Here is a 24,429-nt window from a genome sequence, read left to right on the forward strand (position 1 = left end):
GATAGGCCTTCCGAGTGGATGGGCCTCGATTTGAAACCTGACTTCACCACTTTGTGGTTTTGCTCAGGTTATAAAGCTTCTGTTTCTCTTTTGGAAAAAAAAAAAAAAGAGAGAGAAAAAAAATGTTGGGTTAAATCACATCTACCATACCAAGATGTTGTGTGAGTTTAATGACCCGAATTACAAGAAAGAGTCTGGTATGATTCCTGGCACATGGTACGTCCTTCTAAACATCAGCCCTCCTTGCAACTCTATGATGTTGACTGTCAAAAGAAAAAAGCACTTGATGAAAATCTGCATTAGTCCGAGAGGCTTGAAATTTACAAAGAAATTATGTACCATTTCCATGTTGTAGGTTAGCAGTTCCTAGATATTTCAGTTTCAGAGATAAGTGAAGTTGGAAAAAAAAAGTAATTAGGATTGGTTGCAAGGTAAAATTGTCAACTTTTAAATTTTGGTCAAATAAGTTGGTTAAAAAACAATTCTCATTTACTCTCACCATCATTTCAAAAAAATGAAGGCCATGCTAAACAGTCCTTATTGAGAAAGGACACTTGTCCTTGTTAAACTAACATATGTATGTCACACATGTATTTCTTTGAAAAGTCAGTTTATTTCTTTTTCTATTAATTTTTTTTTATTTATTTATTTTTTGGCTGTGTCGGGTCTTAGTTGCGGTGTGAAGGATCTTTTGTTGTGGCGCGGATGGACTTCTCTCTAGTCGTGATGCACGTGCTCCAGAGTGTGTGGGCTCAGTAGCTGCAGCGCACGGGCTTAGTTGCCCCGCGGCATGTGGGATCTTAGTTCTCAGACTAGGGATCGAACCCGCGTCACCTGCATTGGAAGGCGGTTTCTTTACGACTGGACCACGAGGGAAGTCCCGCACGTATTATTATTGTACATGAAATGTATATGAACATCATCCTACCTTTTCCTTCTATTTATAATTTACTATGGATGAGTGACAGTTTGTCCCATTCTGCCACCATTGTGGGGCTGGTCTTGAGAAACCACTGTCTTAGGGAGGAAATTTAGCTCATTCGTGTACTGTCACGTGTTTATGTAAACTCATCTGTGCTACTTTACTTATTTTCCTTTATCACTTTTCATTCTGATCGCCCTATCCCTGTGTACACAAACACAAACATTTCATTTATGTTGCTTTAGCCCACCCCAATCCATCCTGAAATTTCCAGAAGGGGGCAAAACACTTACAAAGGGTCATATATTTCAATTCTGCATGTGCCCTTCCTCCCTGTCACTTGAAGTGACCATCCTTAGTGGCACACTGAGCACGCATATGGGGAGAAAGCCCACCGCAGCCAAGGGGGCCCCTCCTTTCCTGGGCCTCCACTGCGTTTCGGGGCTGTGTGACTGCACTGCTCGCTCTGAGCAGGGTACAGCGTACAAAGAAAGCAAGGGAGACCCTGGCCTCTCCCCGCTCGGTGGACCCGCTTGGCATGGGACATCTTGGAGGCTTCCGACCCTCTCTGGTCTCAGCCACAACTTGTTCTGGCTTGTTCCTCTGTTCTGGCTCAGCTCCCAGGAAAGAAGGGCCTTTGAGTCAGGCTACTGGTACTCTGTCCCCTCTTGATAGAAGGCAGGAGACCTCTGGGCTTAGCGAAGATTCCCCTCCAGGCAGGCGCCTGGGTTGCTTCTCACCAGCTGGGACTCTGGGCCGTCATCCCCAGCGTGGAGTCTCCGGCTGGCGCTGTTGGAGCAGAACCTGGATGGCTCTCCACCTCCTACTGATTCGGGTTCTCCCAGTGTGGCTTCATGTGTTGCGAGTTACACAAATACCAAACACACCCACAGTTAACCATACGCACCAAAATGCTCTCGAATGCAAAGTGTAAGTGACTCTGCAATGTGCTCTCGATTTGCGCTGGCTGCACATGGCTTGCTTCCATTAGTGCCAACGCCACGGAGCTCGTGCTAGCCTGCTCCCCATGGGCTGGGCTTGCTTTGTTTCTGGCGCTTTCCTTTAACTCTTCGCCACCAGGAACTGCCGTGGTGCTGGGATCATATTTTCCCTGCGAGGGGCGTGACCCTTCTTGTAGACATATTTGGTCTTCCTGGGAGGTCTCTCCACGGTCAGAAAGGAACACACAGAAAATCCATTAGGCGCAATATCAAATCTCTTTCTGGGGTAACAGATGTCAGTGCTGCTCGCTGAGATCTGAGTCGGAAATCTGCGGCCTTGTGGAGCCGAGTGGGGCGGAGTCCAGCGGTCCAGCTGGCCGGCCACACAGCCGTCAAGCGCAGCGCCACCTCCCGGCTGACCATTTGGGTCCAGCTCCTGCAATTTGCAAATGGCAGTGGTGCACAGAGGGCAGCCAAGGTCTTCCCTCTCTCCTGTTCCCTCCTCCCCAGCCCCTCCCCCCTGCTTGCTGGGGCCTGGTTCCTGCAGTGCGGTGGAAGATGCTAGCACGGAAGTGAGGTGGGTGCACATCTAAGCTGAGCTTTATCTTTCTGGGCTTGTGAATCTCTTTTGAAGTGATTTAGACCATCAAGAACAACGGTACTTGTTTTTCATTCCGGAGGCTTCAGTTCTACCAAGAAGCTTCTTAAGTGTTAAGAGGCTCCCTGAGGTTGGTGCTCTCTCCCTTCATGTGGTTCGCCGTTCTCATGTTTTACTTGTTTTTGATGTGGTGACTGTAGCCAATGAAAGCGAGTCCCCTCCTCCCCTCCCCCAGCCCCGGCTCAAAGTTATAAACCAAGAGTTCTTGGCTTCTGTCTCAACATTTCCTCTTTTCGACGTCTCTGCGGGGTCAAGAATGCCATTTTCTCAGTCACTCCCAGGAGCTTCAGCTTGTTATGTCCTTTGTTCACTCCCAGGGCCAGTGGGATGCATGGGACGGAGCTGGGGTCCGGGCCGTGGGGCCACCTCCTGAGAGCAGCCCAGGTGCCAGGCACCTTGTTAGAAACTGAGGATGCAAAGACCAGCCCAGCACAGACCCCCTCGTGGGTGCTTCAGCCTTCCTGGGGACAGAGAGTCGATGCCCACCATGCTCTCATGAAGGTTACCAACACCGTTTTAATTGCCAAATCCAAGGATCCTTTTCAGTTCCCACACTTCTTTCCCTCCCTCCAGTTCAGGCCCTGTGGCTCTCCCCTCCTTTACTCATTATTTTATTCAGCACATACTTATTATGGGGCTGATTCCGGTGCCATGGGAAGTGGTACAGCATGGTCGTCAAAAACAGGTTCTGGGTTGTAACATCTGTATTCACATCCAGCCCTGACTTGTCTTAGATGTGTGGCCCCGGTAAGTTATGCAGCCTTACAGGGACTCAGTTTCCTCACCTATTAAATGGGCTTAATAATATTACCTACCCCACAAAGCTTTGTGATGATGAGAGAATACGAGTGTGCTTAGAACAAGGCCCTGGCACATTGTAGGTGCTCAATAAATATTGGCTACTGTTATAATAATAATAATAATAATAATAATAATTATTATTATTATTATCATTAGACACTGGGCTAAGCACTAGGAATACAGCTGGGAACCCAGTAGCCATGGTTTCTTCCCTCAAGAAGCTTACAGGCCAACAAAACAAAACAAAATAATTGTAGGAGTGAATAATAATTGGAAATTTAAAATATGGATACAATTATGCCACATTGGATGCAATTAGAAGGCTTAAGTCTAAGGTCAATCTGATAGTAATTAGCTTATTAACTTTGACAAGCCATTCAAGCTCTCTGGACTGCAGCTTCTTCATCAAATAATCAATGATTTGGATTTTATTACCTTTATAATGCTATAAAATATATTTCTGAGATATGTGACTATTTGTATAATCAATTAGGTGGACTTTTTATAAAGCAGGTATTGTGTTCATCTCATTCACTCCTATATCAACCAATACCTAGAAATCCATCAACAAAAGTAGGCTTCCAATAAATATTAATATAAAAATGGAAAAGAAAGAAGCTTACAGGCCAGTATGGGAGACAGCCATTCAACAGGGGCTGCCGATGTGTTAAAATAAAAACAGCAAGTACAGAGCTGCGCTTCCCACAACCCAGGCTACTGTACTCTTCTGTTTCCCAGATTCTCCAACCTTTCTTTCTCCAGCTCCATCCCTGACTTGTCTTTCTCTTTTCTTTCACAAAGCAATGACTCCGCCAGACTCTGTGGTTGTTTCCTCCCCACGCCCTTCACCCTCACCCCAGTTCTCCAATGGAGGAGGCAGGGAAGCCTCAGGATGAGTGGAAGGCTTTGCATCAGTTAGGAGTCCTCCGGGCACGGGGGTGGGGTAGTGGGTAACAGCAGGAAGTGCTTCGGTGTAGGTGCGGGCTTCCTTCTTGGAGGGAGATGGCTTCAGATGGCCTCCTCTGCTCCGCAGTCAAGTCTCCCACAAGTCACCCACCCTCTCTATGACTCACTTTAACCATCTCCAAAAAGGAGATGATAATACTCTTTACATGGGGTTAGTTGTCCATATATACATATATATTATCAACTATATATACACACACGAACACATATATATATATAACATGCATATACACATTTACAGGCATACATATATATGCCTGTATATGTACACATATATAAATACGAATATATGAAAAATCTCAGTTTGGTGCCTGGGCCGTAGTCAGCACAGAGTGTAGCTGTCAGTGGTAGCTCTCTGGCTCTAGCTGTTACTAGGAGCTGGAGCAGCCCTGTGGGTTGTGATTCTTGAAGCACAGTGTCTGGAATACAGAAATTCCTGGGCCATGCAATTCAGTTAACGAGCTAGGAATATGGGAGGCAAAGTTGACAGAGATGGATTCATGCCCTGGAAGGAGTTCCCAGTGCAGATCTGTGTACAGGTGACTCCAACTCGAGCCAAACTCTAGAAGACAAGCTAACTGAGGACGCACGTCCGGATGCTCAGAAAGGAAACAGTTCTGCTCAGGCCATCAGCCGCTTGAGCTTAGAGAATCAGAAAAATGTTGATGGGGAGATGAGGCTGGAGAAAGGACGTTCTTGTCGGAAGACGGAGGAAAGCGTATGAGCAAGTGCACAGATCTGGGCAGCCGCGTGGCAGGCGTGGGCTCTGACCATGGTGCCTGGAGTGCAGTGGTCATGCAGGGGCTGCGTCTGGAAGGCCGGCTGGGGTTGCGGTGGAGGGTTTTTAGGCTGCTAAGGGTTTTGTGGCTAACTACACTTTTGAGCTAGAAATGTATTATCCTCTAATGACTTGAAGACTCCATCAGGAAGATCCTAGCTTGTAAGGAGAAGACAAATTGAAAAGGAAGAGGATTTGTGAAATAAGGGACTAACGCCAAGTGGAATCAGACCAGCAACATCACCTTCTGTGTTTCTGCTGGCCAAGGACTCTGTCATTAAGTCCCAGCGCCGTGGCAGCCGCCATCAGATTAAAATTGCCGACAGATTTCCATGTGTAATAGAAACTTGAAACTTTTTTTATTACTTAAGAAAAGAAACATGGTGCCAAAGTGACATGTATTATTAAGATTTGGTATTTGAGCCTGGCCACGTGAGGAAATAATCCAAACTTGCCCCCATCTGACCCAACGTCTGTCCACATCTCAACCTCCCCATGGCTCCTCATTACCCAGTGAATAATTTCCAAACTCCTCAGCATGGTTTACTCTGCTTTACCCCCACCAGCCTCTCCCCTTGTCACTCTTCCTTGTGCCCCACCCTCTGGCCATATTTAATGCCTTGTAGATGCTTGAACCATGCTTTGCACCCACTCTGCTCTGTGCCTCCCTCTCTACCTTCTTGCCCGGGTTAATCTCCTCTCCTCATACCCAAAGCCCTGCTTTGATGCCACCAGCTCAGACAAGGCTTCCTGAGCTCCTGTCTCAGGCAGGGCCCCTCTTCTGTTCTTGCATAGCAACCTGTACTTATCTTTGTCATCTTGACTCTTCTGCCATATTGTAATTGCTCATTTAACAGAACATCTCCTCCACGTGCCTGTGAGATCCTGAGGGCAAGATCTGCTTCTCTCAGCCTGCTATCTTGAGCGCCTGGCATATCCTACGGACAAGAAGAGTTTCTGAATTGCAGATGAGCAATCCTAGGAATCTGAGAGATTGCATTGTTGGCCTCAACAAGACCTTAGGATCCTTCAGGGGCCTGGAGACAGCGTCTAATCTTGAGTACTTAATATAAAAAAAAATGAAAGAATCCATGCTGAGGATGCTGAAAAGGATGAGGTCCTCTGGAGGATCTTAAAAGTGTCGACTTTGACCCAGGCCAGTGTGCAAATGTGGTCTTGGACCTCCTGCTTCAGAGTCAACTGGTCTACCAGCTAAACATTCAGATTTCTGAGTGCCTGCCTTATATCTTCTAAATGAAATTCCTGAAGAACAGGGCCATGGGATAGGTATTTTTAACATGTCCCCTGGTGATTCTGATCCACCCTCAAGCATGTGAAGCCCTGATGGGGACAAAGTCTCCAATCAATGAAATATTGGGGTAGGCGTAGGATGGAAGGGGAGATTGAAAAGGAGCGATGCACACTGATGCAGTTTTTATGGTTCAAGAATTCTCAGTGAGACTCAAACCCCTCGAGTAAACGGTATACTATGCAGGCTGTCATAGGACAGCATCTTGACTTCAAAATTAAACCTCTCTTCTGCTTCCTTCATTCTATGGTTTTTGAAACATTTGTCAAACAGGGAACAGAACCAAGATTTTCTGGATGTCATGTTATCCTGATTGGAGATTGGAACAAAGGCCATAGACATGAGTGATTAGAACAACTTGACAGGTAAAGGGATGTAATTAGAAACAGCCCTCCCATGGAGGGAGTCAATTTAATCCATGTCCCTCAATGTGCAAACAGAAATAAACAGAATGCTCTGTAGGGCCCCGAGGTAACAGGTCTCCTGGTGTTTTGCCACTTTCTGGCTCCAAAGAGTAAATTGTAAATTCACAGAAATGAGCTCTCAGCCTCCTAACTAGAGGGCCTCCATCAAACGTGCACTCCTCTCAGTCTGGAGAAGACGGGAAGGAATTTGAGGTGTGGTGGCTCTGATGACACTCAGGTGAGGGAGACCAGTGCCTTCCATTGAGAACAGGAGAAAGAGGGGACTAAGGCCATCCAGCTGGGCTTTTTCCATCTTCTCTCATTGTATGAGATGGCTGACTTCTTCCCAGCCTGCTGTTTTCTTCTTGGGATGAACTGTGGTTTGATTATCGTGGAGAGGGAAGGCTCTGGACCACGTGGTGGCTGAGATGAGAGGGAGGTAGATGGTCACCCCTGACTGGGGTGCTTTGCTGATGGGTGGTTCAGGTACATGACATAACCATCTGGGGATAGAAAGTTGTAGTGGTGAAACCCTGTTCAAAATAATGCTGTAACCACAAGACAAAAAACATCAACAGATAATAGAAGCATGGCTCTGAAATTCCCCTCACCTTTGAAACTAAAGGCAGAAAGAAAAACTGTATCTGTGTTGCCAGCTGGCTAAAGAGAAGATTGAGTGGTGCGTCTCTGATGTCTCAGGAGCTGTGATCCATTTCTTCATTTAATTTATTTTTTATTTTTTGGGTGTTCTGTAGGAGCAGTTCCACGTGTAGGTGTATTTCTACTGTATCTGTGGGAAGGAATGTGATCTCCGCGTCTTACTCTTCCGCCATCTTCTCTATCCAACTCTATTTTTTATTTTTTGGAATCGATAATGAGATAGAAAAACTTTGAGATTAAATTGACCCAGAAGCAAAGAAATTATTGCAAGTGTTTTTCTAGCCATTTCCTCCAACACTAAAGGTAAAGAAGGCAAATTCTTTTTATTTTTTTTATATATATATGTGTGTGTATTTTGCTTAAAATATATATATGTATATATAATATATATATTTGTATTTTGCTTTAAATTTAGTCCTTGGACATAAAATAGCTTTAGCAAATACAGGATTGTAATCACATTGTAAGGTTATCTTAATGAAATTATAACCTTCTACAATGACAAATCTGCAAGACGTGGCAAGATGCAGTGATTCATATTTACTGTGCAGGTACTTTAAGCTCATTTGGCCTGAAGTAACTGAGAGAAAATTCTGTATGACAGAACTATATCTCAACTCTCACCTACCTTGTAACACCTTTAAGTTCTTGCTAATACAATCCAGAACAAAAGAAGTAATAGTCAGGCAAAAGTCTCTAATAGAAAATAGAAGCCCTGGCTTCAGAAAACTCTGTGTGCCTCCCAAATTATAATAATAGAAAAATCCCAGAAAACAAAAATTAGGATGATTATTTGTATTTAAATAGATTTTTCAGATTTGCTGCAGGGTTGTTTTAATCAAATATTCATCATGATTTACTGCTCCATTTTTTTTTCTACTCCCAATTTTTAGAGATAGCTCTAACACATGAAACAAGCTAAGTATACCCTATTACCCATTTATTGAATCAGCACATCTTCTACAACTCTGTTCTTTGAATAAATAGGTGTTACGTTTTCAGCTGTGGTTTTAAAAAAATGGACATTGACACTGGGCAGGTCTTCATGACCCTGCAAGATTGAAAGCCAAGGACTGTTATTATTTACATTTCTCAGATAAGTACAACTCATCTGCCTGAGATGCTGTGTCTGTGTGATTCTGGAACATAGTCTATGACTCAGTTCTGTTAAGAATGAAGCACTTCATGTGCCCACAGTCACTTGGACCCACGATTGCCACACAAGATAGCTTCCTACCTTGGTCCCCCTTCTGTTGACCTCAGAAACATGCTTTCGGACTTCTCATGAGAACGGCATCTGGGTGCCTGATGTATTTCTATTTGGAGATCCTGGGTCACCAGGATACACCAAAGTATCACATTGCATTTCTACTATGACCTGAAGCTTGGTAAGATGGGATTGCTGAGAAGGCAATGTCTTCTGACTAAAAGTATCTTGTCCTTTCTATTCTATCCTCAGAAATATTATTCCCTCTTCCCTCATCTACAATGTTATTCCCACTCACACAGAGGTTAACACTAATTCTGATATTAATGTAGAACTTTTCTCACTATGGGCCAAATACTGTGCTCAAGGCACACAAAGTACTTGTTGTATAAGTCAGACACCAGTCTAAATTATTTTAAAATGTTAATCTTCATAACAACTATGGAAGGTTGTTAATATTATTATCCCCACTTTACATCTGAGCAAATTGACATAAAGCAAAAGGTTAGTTAGTTTGCTAAAGCTGTGTAGTCAGCAAGAGGTAGAGCTCAGACTGAAACCCAGGTAAGTCTGGTTTCAGAGTCCATACTCTTAACCACTTTCCTGTGTTGCCTAGGAAAAGTTTGAATTGCTATTATGGTCCTGCAAGGTAGATACATTACTGCCCTTGTTTTGCTGATGGAGAAACTGAAGGACAGATGGCCATGTCATTTTCCTAGCATCATACATTCAAACCCAAGCCATCCCAGTTCAGAGGCTTCCAACTTTTTCTCCTGTGTGGACCCCCTACAGGTGACCATACTGGGGACTGAGTGTCTTCTGCAGGTTGTGTTTAAGAAGAACCTCTATGTAAAGGGCTAAGATAGTTAACAGCTACCTAAGGGTGAGGTATGTGCTTGAGAGAAGCTGAAGAGGTTTACGATGCTTTCCAGGCTGCAGACACCACATTTGCATCCTACTAAGTCTCATGGGCTTTACTGGGGGACTCGACTTCAGGGGCAGTGAGGGAATTCAAATCTCTGGAATCAGGCGCTCAGATTCCATGTCTTTAGGAGTCGAAGCTTTCGTCTGGAGCTGAAACAACTTCTGCGGTTCAGTCTGCAGTGCACCTGCAGATTTCCCATTAAACTGCCTGCCGAATCAGGAATAATGATTCTCAGGGGGAAGAGATATTATTTGCATTTGAATTAATGTTGAGTTCAGAGCCACAGATTCCTCATCAAGAAGGATTTGGAGCAATTGCTCATATCCTGGGGGTCTGTGACCAGCCCATTATTTTCATCTCGCAGGGTAGTACTAGAATTTTTAATTTTTTTTCAAGTCTTCTTTCAAAAGTTTGGCTCTCTTTATCCCCATGATCATAATTATAATAATTTTGAAACATCAGTCTGCTCAGATATCAAGGTGTTGAACGGCTAATTTCACTTTAATGAATTTGTCTTGTATGGGCTGATTTTCCACATCTGTCCTAAGCTGAATAGCTAACTGGTTAATATGAGAACTGTTCCATTTCATTAACTTCTCCCCGTTGATCTCCTTGAGGTGGAACTGATGCATTGCCAGTTGCAAGCCCTGTCAGCTCTTTCTTTTTAGGCAAAGCATGACCCCAGATTCTATTCTAAGGCACTGATGCCAACTAAGGAGAATAAAAAAATGAAGTCGTTTGATCATCCAGGTAAACTCTAGGATTCCGTATACTGGGTGGCTTCCAAGAGATTAGCAAGTTGTTGTTATGGACGTCATAAACACTTGGACCCGAGGCCATCTTGGTGAAATGTACATGTAAGGTCACAAAGCCCTGGCGGGAATGGAGAGGGAAAGAGGTTTGGCTGATGGACACAGGAAGGGATAGGAGAAGGAAAAAGAAGGCTACAGGGTAGAAGGGACCCAGGAGACTTTGTGGAGGGTCTTGAATTGGAGTCTAACCTTTTAGGAAGGAGGTCTCTTGATCGCCATGGTGGGCTAGGAGGATGTCTCAGGAAATAGTTCAAGGTAAAAGAGAAGACGGCAGTGGATTACTGAGTCTCCTGGTGCCTCCTTCACAGGGCCCTGAGTTCTGCTGAGGTGGAGAAATGATCTGTTATGATGCTCTAGGCTCTAAGAGAAAACCCGATGCAAACAATCAGGATTGATTGATTCAATGGCTCTGTGTCATCAAGGATCCAGTTATTTGTGTCTTTCCGCCTAATGCTAGCATTGATTTCATTCTTAAACTTGCTCTCCTCAAGGTTGCATGAGGACTACTAGGAAAAATCAGGGCTGTGTTCTTCCCTGCTCAGCCCCCTGGGGTTAAAGGAGGAAGAGACTCTCTTCATCCATGGAAGAAAAATCCTTCACTTCAGTCTGAATGGACCAATTTAGTTCTTGTCCCGCCCCGGCACCAATAACTATTACCAAGAGAATAGTGTTGTGAATTGCTGGCTGAAGCCTAGCTCTAGAACCCATGACTGTCAAGAGGTAAGGGGTTACCTGGATTATGCTAGACCAATCAGCGCCCACTCTTGGGGTTGGTGACACGATCAGCTTTCTGTGAGACACATGAGCTATTTGGAGGAAGGATGGAGTCTACAGGAATGAAGAAGAAAAGAGCAGAGTAGCAGCACTCACTATGCTAATCTATAAAACAGAGCTGCCAACACTACCATGAGGAAGGTAAGGATCTCAGCTGAAGCCTACTGACCCCAGAGGTAGATCAAGGCTAGATCGCCTTGCCCTAATGATTTGAGACCAGACACTTTTGCTCTGGTGTTTATGAGCCCTGCAAACAAGGTAAAAATGGAAATGAAACCAGAAACCAGAAAGCAGCACCGAGAACTCAGCTATTAAAGGAGTGGGCATGTGTGTGGGAGGCTCTGTGTGCTGGGTGTGTCAGGTTGTGCCCTCCACCATGTCCCGTAAGTGCTTAGAAGGATGGAGACTTGACTGGGGCATACTGTGTACATCCCAGGACTTGAGGGACCGTCCCTATCCAACCAGAAGAGCGGCTCCCAGTCTCCATCATTCACATAAAGAGCCCTCTTGCTTGGTGAAACTGGCAAAACCAACTTTCTAGCAGCCATAGACTCCTTTGTGCATTTTGTTAATTTTTATGCACATTATTTCAAGTGTACTTTTATTCCTACTGATTATATAGAAACATTTCATGGTTGTCCTTTCTATGTATTTGTCAGTTTACCCTTTGGGAATTATAGATGGAGTGTCATCTTTTTTTTAGCTAAAGATTACGTGTGCATGAGGAAAGCACCACCTCCTCTCAGATTATCCAATATTTGTATCACTAGTGTAAAATTTTAAGTAGCTCTGAAGTTGATGATAGATGTCCTAGGAAGAGCTGGACGTGGATAGAGTCACTTGGTGCATTCAAGAGGGATGAGCTTGAACTAGCCCATGTCCAGTGAGAGACCCAACAGAGGTCCTATGAGAACAGGGCTATGTCATCCTCTCAGAGCATCCCCTTAGTTTCCCATCTTTAATGCTTAAGGTCCCTAAGGAGTGCTCTGTGGGTCAAGACCTGGGGCGGAGGAAGGAGGGGGGTAGAGGAAGTAGGACTGGGTAGAGAGAGACATTGAACTTCAACACCGTCAGAACCTAAGCTTCAGCTTACGCATGGGGAGAAGTGACAGTCAAACATTGCCACTGTCCCCTGTTGAGATCCTCTCCTCTCCCACCTCCAGAGAACTACTGCCCAAGTGTGAAGTAGGAACTCAAAGGTTTGGGAATAATTATGGGGTCGGTTAAATGGGTGAGCAGCTTCTCCCTAAGATCATGAGGCATTGATGAAGGTGATCAAAACAGGCACAGATGGATTTACAGCTAAAGAATAAACTTTGGACCCCTGTGTAGGAAAACTTGTAAAGGCAGTTTTAGAACCAAGAAGCCAACTGGATTAAAACACTGGCTAGGACCAGTTTATACAAAAAGTGACATAGAGGTCCATTGAGAACTGAATTGGATATAACGAAATATCTGAGAGTGAACAAAAAGCACAAATTACATTACACGTGTATCTATCATGACAGTCACACTGATAACAGGACTCCAAGTTACTATGCACCTGGTACATGTCAGGAGCTGTGACAAATACAGATTATACCAATTTATAATCCCATACTGCCCTGCAAGGCAGGAATCGCCCTCATTTTGTACATGAGGAGTAGGAGGCTAAGATTTCCATAACTTGCCCAAGGTCTTGCCACTATTCTTGGCAGAGGTGGGTTAAAGCTCAGTCTGTCTAACTCCAAAGTCTGTGCTGTTGTCTCGTCAACGCCCTACATGGGATTAGAATGTGGGGTGTATGTTCCGCAAAAACTGTGGAACCACGAGATCCTTATTAGCATGTATGACAGTGTGTGTTCTGTACACGCACACCATTCATGTGTATAGGCAGAGACCATCTTCACGTAGGAGATCACGCGGTAGCTCATAAGACTCTATTGAACACATAAGGCAGCTGATATTTACTGTTGGGACCTCTGATACCCTCACTTCCTGGGAGTTTGGAGGCTCCCTGAGGTCTTTTGCTCCAAGTGGCGGGGAGACTGAGTCACAGAAGCCACCAGCTGCTGTGTAAGGGGAGTGTCTGTTTGTGGGGCAGGGGTTACGGCGGGGAGGTGTGCTGGGAGGGAGCCCCTGGGCTGGGGCTCTTGGTGCCTACGATGAAGGTTCTCTAGAGCAACTTTTTTTTTTTTTTTAGAGCAACTTCTTAAACCTTAATGTGAAAAGAAGTCACCTGTTGTTCTTGTTGAAATACAGATTCTGATTCGGAACCTGGGGTGGGGGGCCGGGAATTCTGCATTTCTAACAAGCCTCTGAGTGATGCTGCTGGTCTAGATAACCCTTTGAGTAGTGGGGGCCGTGCCTAGCAGCATCAGAGAAGGAAACCTTATGCTTCTTAACATTTCTTTGTAAAGCAAGTCAGTTAAGAAAGGAACTGGCCATAAAGAAGCTACAGGACACAAGGGAGGCAAAGAAACAATACTCAGAGGATGAGTGACGAGGGAGGGAGAAAAGGACAAACAGGACCTTCCGCATCTGATAAAGAGATTGCCAGAGGCCGAGGCGCAGAGTGGCTTGAAGCTTTAAAGGACAAGGGTTTCAGAGCAGTTTGTAAAGTTACAACTTCATACAGCAGGTAGTGAACTTATGGAATGCATTACACTTAAGCTTTAGTAAAGATGAAAATACAGTTATGACAATGCTATAAATAAAAGAGTAAATTACATACTTGCAAGTAGGTTACTGAGGGAAGGATATTTTGGAACACCTCCCTAACTTTTGAGGTTGACACACATGTAAGCTCTGTGCTTAGAGTTTCTAAACCAAAACTAAGGTTTTATGATTCACGAAGGGTTCCTTTTATCCCCCCCGTCTTTGGGTTTAAGACACACTGGAAGATACAGTATGGATGCTAGAACACGAGCATTTCCAGGACTTTTTGATGGTTTGGGGGAGCAAAGTGCTAGACATTGGAAGTGACTACTGTCCTGGGGAATCCAGGGTCTCTGGACTTCCTTTCAGATACTAGATTGGGCCAAGTTCCCCAATGCAGTCCTTCTGATAGTAATGGGATGTGCGGATTGAAGACTTGATCAGCTTGTGTTCTATACATCGGGGCTAGACCATCCGGACCCCACCTGCAATACGCCAGCGCTTTATTTACTCCATGGCCTGAGCTCCTCTCTGTTGATTTGCTATGGTGGTTCATAAGGCGCGTCTCTGAATATTCTGGTCATCGCATCTACCAAATTCTCTCATTTATTGCACAATGATTTGTAAATGACAACATGCCCAACGCTGGGTAAATAAAAAGGAACAAAACCCTAGCTCTCTCCTCTCATAAAGCTTATAGCCGAGTGGGGGAAAAAAGGGCAGCAAAGTTTGTCATTTTTTATGTATCTTTTTCATAACTTATGAAAGAATAGTTTACAATTGCACACACCCAGCGACATTCTCAGATGGGATGGTTCACAAAGGGCTTCTCTAAGGAAATGACTTTCAAGTTGAAATGCTGAGGATGGGTAGGAGTTAGCTTGACAACGAAGGAGGAGAGAAGAACGTGCTCGGGGTATGTAAAGCTGCTAATGCAGGAGAGAGCTTGCGGGCTAGTGTCGGGGGAAGTCCTGATGGAGGTGAGTGCTGTCTGCTGACACTGGAGAGACCGTTCATAGAGGGCATTCTAGGCTGCGGTCAATTCAGGTTTCCTCCTACAGGCGCTGGAAACCTGTCAGAAGGTTTTGCGCAGGGGTGTGTCCTTGCTCTAGAGCTCAGGGTATTCCAACCTTCAGCCCCGAGACAGAGCCTTGATACTGAGGCTGGGGTTTGGAGCTGGCACCCAGTGGGCAAGGGCTGCCTCCGTCACCAGACGGACACTGAAGTCTCTGTATCCCTGTTCAACCTGTAAGGCACAGGTCGACGCTGTGACCGAGAAGAGGGGTGGCCCGGACACGGGCAGCATGTGAAAGGAAAGAGCTACCCGTCTCCATCCTTCATCCTCTGGCGTGCAGCAGGGATGAGGCCCACACAGAACACTCGGGGGGTCGTCATCAATTACGTCTTGTGCTGCCAAAGTCTTCTTCCAAGAGTAACAACTAGAGCGCTGTCAAGACCTCAAAAAACTATTTTATATTCCAGATTCTGTCGCCTGCAGGTAGTATTCCCTCAGGTGTAGGGGATAATTTCGATTATTATCTGCTAAAAGGATCAGCCTCTTAGTGGTAGCTGGTAGATGAAGCTGGAAAAAATATTTTGTTTAATGGCTTGCCATGCTGGATAGAAAAATCACTTGCTTTGTCTCTTTTTTTTTTGGAAAAAGAATCATCGTGTGATCAATTCAGTTTGAAGGAAAGGACTTTACACTCTTCTCATTTGCCTTAAGCCTCCTTAGTCTCACTGACCTATAATCCACCTCTTAGCCTATAGAATGGGCTGATTTTTTAAGCTCATTATCCTGCCTTATGAATCAGGCATCCCTAAGCAATGAAGGGACCCAGTCTCAAGCCAGGAAAGGGAAATCTTTCTTGTTTTAGCTCGTAGATTCCCTAGATAAATTTTCTAGTGATCTACTTGCAGTCTGGGAAACAGGGAAAGATAGGGCTCGAAAGTCCCCGGAACAGTTTTTAGCCAAATAATTCACTCTTCTTGAGTCAATTTCAAACATTTTTTTTAATTTTTAATTTTTTTTTTTTTTGGCTGTGCTGCACGGCTCGCAGGATCTCAGTTCCCCAACCAGGGATTGAACCTGGGCCACAGCAGTGAAAGCCTGGAATCCTAACCACTAGGCCACCAGGAAGCTCCCTCCTGCATCAATTTTAGCAAAAAAAGTTTTCCAAAAAAATTCTTATACTATTATGGTATCCCCTCCGCCTACCCACCTCCCAAAAAGATGTCTCAAAGATGGAATCCAGCAAAGAAAAGATGAAATTCAATATTTGCCTCCATAGGAGGCCATGTATCGAATTAGAGAGACTGAATTTTATAAACTTTCAGATTCTAAAGTCAGCATAACTGAGGACTTTGTTTTAATTCTACCCAAGAGTTATCCACATTTACTTGTTTTCTGAGTGTCTCAAAGCAAGTTGGGAAGAAGTTGGGGAATGGGCTCATTCTACCTATTTTGATGTGAGGTTTCCCCATCAATCAGTACAGATAAGGAGCATTTCCAGATACTGTCTGCACTTGGAGATGAAGGAGAAAGTAAATCCTTAGAAGATTTGCATGGAACATGCTTAGGGAACCAGAGTTCTAAGTCTGGGGCTCTAAGAGCTCCATCTCCTTGTGAGACCTCAGCTCAAGAATGAAAACATAAATAAAGAAATAGACACTCGAGAGCTCAAAAGAGAAGTGTCTGTGGGACACAGAAACAATGTTAGAGAATGATCTTTTGCTCCATTATCAGTGACAACAGTAATTAAAGGGCTTGGGAACCTCAGTGGTCACCATGGCACTGTTTAATAGTAATTATTGGGCAATTACATATTATTATATGGGAAATATATCATTATATAATTGTTATTATTAAGTATGATGTTGACTATTGCGGTTCCAAGCCCTTCTTCATTTGGGGGCCTCTTTGGGGATGGTAATTGAGATGATAAGGGACAAAATAAAGAAGAGGGAGAGTAACTGGGTGAGGGCATGTTTGCTCAGCTGAGCTAGAACAAAGGACAGGGAGATAGAACCTCACGAATCAGCGACAGCTGTACCGGGGGGTCTGCCTGGCATCTCTGACCGACCTATGAGATAATTCTTCTCAAAGAATTTCTGCCCCAGAGTGTTCTGGCTTCATTTTTCTCCACTGCCTTTGCAGAGTGTGTAACTGTGGCATCGCACAAGAACACAGAACAAGTGTGTGGGATGCTCTGCTCTGGTCTTCGTGCTGTCAAGGTGCCTGGGGACAGCTGGGAGAGTGAAATGGGATGTGGGCAAGGGATATGGAAGCAGAAAAGAAGTGGATTACCGAGAGCGGCTCTCACCTGGAGGGCACTTTCCTGAGCACCTTGTCCTGTATTATTCCATAGATCCTCCCAGCAAACCTCTGAGAGGCGGTGATGTGTTCTCATGGATATAGAGCCTGGACCTGGAGCCTGGAAGACCAGGGTCAAACCCAACTGTCAACTCTTTTGTGCTGTGTGGCTTTGGGGGGTGACAGTGCCCTGGGTCTCTTTCCTCATGTGTCAAGTGGGGATAACAGCGTCCTCTCTGCAAGGTGGCTGGGAGGGTGGAGACGGTGTGAGTGCCGCACGTAGAGCAGCTGCAGGCCTGGCGTGAGTGTGTAATGACCGACAGCTGTTGGTAGAAATGGTACTCAGCGTTATCTGCCTTTGCTCGTGGGGGAACCAGCCCCAGAGAGAATCCCAGATTCAACTCTGACTATGAGAGTCGCCCTGCATCGCCATAGCTAGTAAATGGCAGAACTCAGATTTAAACCCAGGTCTTCTCGCTTTGGTGCTAATCTCGTATGAGACTCTGGCGACCCTTGCTAGCCCTTGTCCGGCGGCAGAGGCCTTCGGGCAGCTCTGAGGTGGCCGGTTGAGCCTGAACTGTCAGCGCAGCCCTCTGTGTTGGAGCACATAAGGCAAGCCCAGGCTTGCTTGCCTCCGTCTCAAGTGTAGCCCAGGTCACAGGAAGGGAGTGGCCAAGCAATGAGTGGAAACTTTCCACAGGCTGTTAGTCAGGAAGAGGAGAGGGCGGGCTGTGCGAAAAGGCAACACACGTCCCCCAGTACGTCTCTCCCTGGGCAGTTCCCTCTCTGGAGGAGTAGGTGATTCCTACGGGGAAGAGTACAGTGGTTTTTGTTGTTGTTTTGTTATTATTCTTTTTTTTAAAAGCTCTGGCCAGTTTTATTAAAGAAAAATTGTGCACGAAGATGCCACTGGGAGAAGCTCATGTTCACCAACCGTCGGTCAGGGTCATTGAAGGGGGGCTGAGCAGCACCCCGCCTGGCGCCCGCCTGCTGCCAGCAGGGGCCGGGACCCCCAGGGGGGCCCCATGGCTCCTATCAAGAAAGCTCTGTCGAGGGGTGCTACTGCGTGATTGGGTAGTGTTCCTCCCTCGGGGGTCATCGTCCTGCACAATTTCCCCATTGGCCAAGATCAGAGCCATCCTTCCAGGCCTTGGGTCCCTGCTGGTCTGCACCTTTCCCCAGACCTCAAAACAGCTCCTGGGTTTTGGGTGGGTGCAGCTCCTGGGCCTCAGTGGTATCCACTCCCAGGGGCTCCCAGGCCGCTTCCTCCCACCTACAGTGGTTTTCAAAATGGAGGCAACGCCCCAATTCCTTATTCACAAACACATTTCCAGAGGCTATTAGGAAAATGACCCAAAGATGCACACACTTAGGGTAAGAGGAGACACACCATTAGGAGCAGAACTGGGCCCACATCTGGGGTTTCTTTTAACCACAGTCTTTCTGGAGAGAGTCAGGTGGAGAGAAAGCCATTCGACATTAGACTGAGTGCAGAAAAATAAAGGACAATCAAGCTCATAAAATCAAGTCTTTAAAACTAAATATTGAGTTTCTCTGGTTCTTTCTCTCCTGAGAACTCAGGTTATTCTCAAACACTCAGCATTCATTTGTTTACTTATTTCTCCCTTTAATAGGAAAAAATGTAGAAATTATAATCAGTCCTAAGTGTAGGCAAAGTCATGTCGTAAAATAAGGATCTTAAAATACGATTTTCGTCTCCTCAAACAATTGCTTCTATTCCTGGATTCTGTGATGAACAAGAGTTTTCTCTTATTTTTTTGGCCTAATATGTATGTGTATCTTTTTGGCCTAATATGTATTCACTTGCCTTGGAATCAGAATACCAATTACTGATTTCCAAATTTTACTGCAAGATACTATAAAGTTGGTGTGAACTGGAGGTAAATTTAGCACTAACATGAATAACTGGCCTGGGATCAGGGGAGTCGAGGGGTAGACTGTTCATTCTGGGCAGAGCAGTGTGGCCAGAGTGATGAGGGCTGGGTATTTTTAAGTAGTATTTGACATTCAGAACTTTGGACCAGTCTGGGTGGCCATGGCCGAATTGAGTCAGCTACTCTGGGTCTGGAGAGTCACCTTTGAAGCTACATCCATCTCTAGGAGAAGGTTCATCGTCCCAGGAGAGTTTCACTTGATTCATCACAGGCTGTAATCCCTGGGTGAGCCAGACCAGGAGAAACTCTGTTTAGTTGGCTGATTGCCTGCTATTTCAGTAACCATGAAGAAGATGGCTGCAATAAATAGCCTTAGACCAAGAGCCGGAAGATTGGGCTCCAACCTTGACCTACGGTTTGGGAGACAGTGTACCTTATCATTCAAGCCAGCACAATTTTGAGAGCTTCAGGAAGTCCTTTCATAGTTGCTATGGAACAACATTTGGGAACAGGACTGTCCTGGGCAAACTAGTATATACAGCTCCCCACATTGGTCTTGGGTAAGTCACTTACCCTTTTTAAGCCTCAGTTTTATCAATTTTAAAACAATGAAAACTACCCTTCCTATCTCACAGGGTGTGAGGCTCAAATGAGATCATAAATGTAGAAAGTGTTTTGAATAAAAGGAATCACTTTACAAATTTACAGGTTATTTCCAGATGGAAAAGGCCCAAAAGCAGGTGAAACATATAAAGGGGGTCAAAAGGTATAAAATTCCAATTCTAAAGTAAGTATGTCCTGGGGATGTCACATATGGCGTGGCATCTATAGTTAATGATGCTGTATTATCTATTCGAAAGTTGCTAAGAGGATAGGTCTTAAAAGTTCTCATCACAAGAAAAAAAAATTGTAACCATGTGAGTGATGGTTGTTAACTAACCATGTTGTGATAATCATTTCACAATATACACAAATATCAAATCATCATGTTCTACACTTAAAACTAATACTATGTTCTATGTCTATTATATCTTAATAAAACTGGAAAAAATTAAAACATACGAGAGAGAAATAAGTGTGCAAATGGTATTATTAGTGATCTGATCTGTATCATTTTTTACAAATTAAATGAATAATAATAATAATAAAGCCCAAAGGCTTAGCAACTTCTAAGTAGTGCTAAAGCCTGCAAACAAGCCCCACCAGTTCCAATATTTGATTACAAATAAATGTCCTCATTGTTATTTTCCTAACCCTGTGCACCTGTGGAGCCAATTTCATAACTGGATTTATCTTTTGGTGCAAAGAAGAGTGATGGGTCCCAGTGGTAGAAGTGACACAACATCTCCATTTTCTTCTCTTGGTCAGAGAGTGAGGAGAAGACATTTTCTTACCAGTGTTTTAAGACTCTCCTAACCATGGTCACAAGAATTAGCATCAGAAAGCCAGGGACTGGCATCCAGTTTGAGGTTTTCATTTGGTTTTTAAAGTGTTTACAAAATGACTTGATATCCAAGCTTGTCCGTCTCTGCGTATGACTATTTTGGTGGTCTCGATAAGTGGCAATAAGTGAAACATTATTGCTTTTGTGCCACATAATTTCCCCATAACACAAAGCCTAAATATATCCCCCTCAGCTCCATTGGAAGAATGTTGCTACGAGTGTGGGCTATGGCCGCCTCTGGGTCTGTTACCGCATAGGATGGGGTAGGGGTGCGGGTGTTCTTTAAGCACCCCTGGGCCCCAGAGCCTGATTAACTCACTGTTACAAATGCTGATCTTGACTCAGAGATAGAAGCTGGGGATTTAAGGTCAAACTTTTTTTTAAAATTAGGTAACGTGTTATAATTACATGGTGGAAGCATCAAACTTTTTTTAAAAATTAGGAAATGTGTTATAATTACATGGTGGAAGCATAGTGTGCTTGGAGCCAAATGTTGATTAATGTTAGTTTTAGGATAAACAGAGGGAGAGAAAGACAGGAAAAGCCAGTGGACTCCAGAGTTAAAAATATTCTCGAGTTGAGACTCAGTATCTATGGGTATACAACCGGATAATTACTTCTGAAGAGTGATTACCTGTGCTTATGTAATTAACCTTGAGTTTCCTCTGGATGCTGGAGCTTCTCTCCTGGGAGGTACCAATCACTGTGGTTCACAGAACACCGAACTCAATCCAGAAATGCCCGCACGCTAAGGAACTCCGTGCAGCTCGTTCAGAACAAGTGTCTTATCTTTTCTTTGTGGAATACAGGAGGGATATTGTTCACTGCAGACTAAATCCGCTGGGCAGGTAATAAGACATTGGACAGCATTGTAGATATTTGTCTTGCAGAGAGTGATGTGATCTGGTAAGGAGACACAGAGAAACTTGAAGCTTATTTTAATTAAGGCCCCTTGAAGAGCCTATCCATCCTGGAGTCCTTCTCTGTTTCACTTGGGAAAGCCTAGAAAAGAAAATGGTAAGCAGCCCTTCAGCATTCTGGCACCTATTCACACAAGCTGTATCCAAAATAAAGAGAAAATGAGAGACCCAGGGAGGCAGAAGGATCTTGAAGTCTGTAAATGTGGAATGAAATCGAATCCTTTAAACTAAACTGGGTTGAAATTAAATGGAAGTAGGGGGTGGGGATGAGGGGAGAAGATCATGCTCACTTCTCTTTTAGAGATCCTCTGAGACTCGAAGGTACTAGAATCCATCACAGCTAAGTGGTGTAGTTCATTTTCTAGAGCATATATTGTTGGTTGCTCACCAACGGCTGTTCTCCCTTTCATGCTTATTAACAGAACCCTGGTTTTATTTGGATGAGCCGCTGTCCCTCCCCCCACCATATGTCCCAGTAAGACAATCATGGTCATCCCATGATTGGTTTAGGCAAGAGCACGTGATACCATTTTGCCCAGTGAGATGTGAAGGAATGTTTGCTGGGGGATGGGGGCACCTGGCAAAGATTTGTTTTTTGGTGTTTTTTTTGCTTATAAAAGGAGACCACCAGGAAGAGGTGGTCGCCTTCAGTTTCTGCTGGGTGCTGGTGTTTGCATGTGGTGCGCAAGCCCTCCATCTTGCTTTCATGAGATCAGTGAGCCTGAATACCAGCCAACCAGTTGAGGAGGGCAGTGCTGAAAGACGGGAGGAACTTTGCTCGTGAATGACATTAAGGAGCCCATGAATCGACTAACCTTGGAGCTGCCTTACCTTGGCACTTCTTACCATGCGAATAATCCCCCAGTTGTTTATGGCAGTTGATTCAGGGTTCTGTTGCCAGCAGTTGAAAACATCCTAACTGATACAGTACTTTCTTAGGAGAATTATATGTTTTATAACAAATCCATTTCTTTACCAGTACAAGGAGCCTCAAATCCTTAGGAGGGGGTCTTCTGAACCCCACTGGACAATGCTCAAGATTAGTAATAACTATAATAAGAAGTTGTACTTGTTTAGGATATATATTTTCTGAAGTACTTTTACATTGATCTTCACCTGCAAGGCAGGTGAAATGAATATTATTCCTATTTTCACGATGAGAAAATAAACCCAAGGAGGTAGAATAATTTACCTGACACATCTAGTGACATGTTGATTACAGAGCTAGGATTAAAAAAACCTAAGTCTGGCAAAGAGAAATGTTTTGACAGTGAGAAAGTAAATGTAGGAAAGGATTCAAAAGCATGGACCTTGGAAGCTGCCAGCAGTGGGTTTAAATTCCCACCCTACTTCTTGTTAGACAAGTGACTTAAATCTCTCTGATCTTTAGCTCCCTCATCTGTAGAATGATCATGATAAAACCCATATCACCAGGTCATTTCAAGAAATTAAGGAGAAAATATCTTTAAAGTACTGAATCCAGTGCTTGGTATAGTACAGATTTCCCTCTCCTAAAAACTGTCCATAAACCCTTATTGAAAGAAATTGTTGTCACTCCATCCTTGCCGCTTTTAAAAGATGAAATGGGCAACCGTGAGTCCCAACTAAGGCAAAGACTAGATAGAACTAATTATTTCTAAAAATCCTTCAAGATGTAAAGAGTCTATGGTAAGAAAAAAAGAAACACATGCAAGAAAGAATTAAAATTGAAAGTGTTTCTGGCCCATTGGTGATAGCAAATGATATAAAACAGGATGCCACATGATGCAGACAGGGCTGGAAAATTTATGTGGGAATGAAAATAAGACCGCGAAAACAGGTCAGGAAGGAGCTGACAATGTACAAGTATGGAAGAAAAAGAGCCAGTGGCCTTAGTGGTACGCCAGCTAAACCTTAAATCAGTTGTGTTTTGCTCTTATTAAGGAAAAGGCAGTCGTAGCCTTGGAATTCACAAACAAGTGCCTGGCAGGAGGGAACTTTGAACAGATCCTCCCACCTTGACCGACCTCTGTCAGGCCTCTCTTAGAATTCTTTCTGGCCTCACCTCTTAAGTAAGATGAAGTGATGGAGAGGGGTTTGAAGAAAATCCAGAGAAGGCAAATGAAAATGATTAAATGGCTGGAAGGCAGGACTGTATCCTCTGCACCTGGTCAGGGGTCTGCGCATACGAGATGTTCAGGTAACCGTTTCTCGATATCGTGATATAAGTTTTAAATGCCTTCTGGAAATATAGGTGGAACATTTAAAAAAAAAGCAACTTTGTGGCACTAAGTATTACAGAACCTGGAATACAAGTCTTCTCTTAGGAACTTTTTAGTGACTATTGTAGAAAAACTGTAAAGTTTATTCCCTTGTATTTAAGCCTTCAGAGAAATGGGGCCAAATAAAAGGAAATCAATATCAGAAAGCACACAGGTAGGTCACTGGGCCCTGGGTCTATGTCCTTGCTCTGTCATTTACTGACTGTAAATTTGGGCCAGTTCATTCGCCTCTCTGAGTCTCAGTTTCCTTATCTGTAAATTGGGGGTGATATTAGCACTCATCTTATTGGTCATAAGGGTTAAATGCAGTAACGCCTCTTGGTATTTAGACAGTGCTTAGGACACGGGAAACGATTCAAAAGCGTGGATATTGGTGCTTAGGAATAAGTCAATCCACGTTAGCTATTATTATTGAGTAGGGAGAGAGTATCTGTTTGCTCACATGAAGAAATGTCTTGGAAATTCCTTAGTCTTGGACGCTTCTGTTCATTGACTCAAGTCCCTGCATTGCATTCATGTTAGTCTCCTGCCCAGCTTAACTTGGACCCCCTCCCACCTGCAGCCCCATCTGAAGGGGGAGGCGGGGTGGCCGCTGTTATAACATGTGCCCAACCCCATCCTAATCAGAGCAGAAGAGGGTACCCTTGACCCATGAGGTGGCCAGAACCGATTCACTCCCTCCCCTTACTCTCTGTTTGAGGAATTTTAAGTAAGAGATTCAAGGGACCAAGACTCAGTTGATGGTGGTCTCCAAGGTTGGAAGGTCATCTAGATTTGGTGGCTGAGCCCTCCGTTTCGGGAC

General features: G+C 44.3%; 1 long non-coding RNA gene across 1 annotated transcript in view; it reads left to right on the forward strand.

The window, feature by feature from the left end:
* The first annotated feature begins 2,159 nt into the window (after positions 1 to 2,159).
* LOC130705624 (uncharacterized) overlaps positions 2,160 to 24,429 on the forward strand; it is an 83,640-nt gene continuing 61,370 nt past the window's right edge. Inside the window, exon 1 of the long non-coding RNA XR_009005946.1 lies at positions 2,160 to 2,440. This is a non-coding gene — a long non-coding RNA (uncharacterized LOC130705624). The remainder of the gene's footprint in view (positions 2,441 to 24,429) is intronic.

Source organism: Balaenoptera acutorostrata, chromosome 18 (assembly GCF_949987535.1).
Source record: "Balaenoptera acutorostrata chromosome 18, mBalAcu1.1, whole genome shotgun sequence".
Taxonomy (NCBI): Eukaryota; Metazoa; Chordata; class Mammalia; order Artiodactyla; family Balaenopteridae; genus Balaenoptera; species Balaenoptera acutorostrata.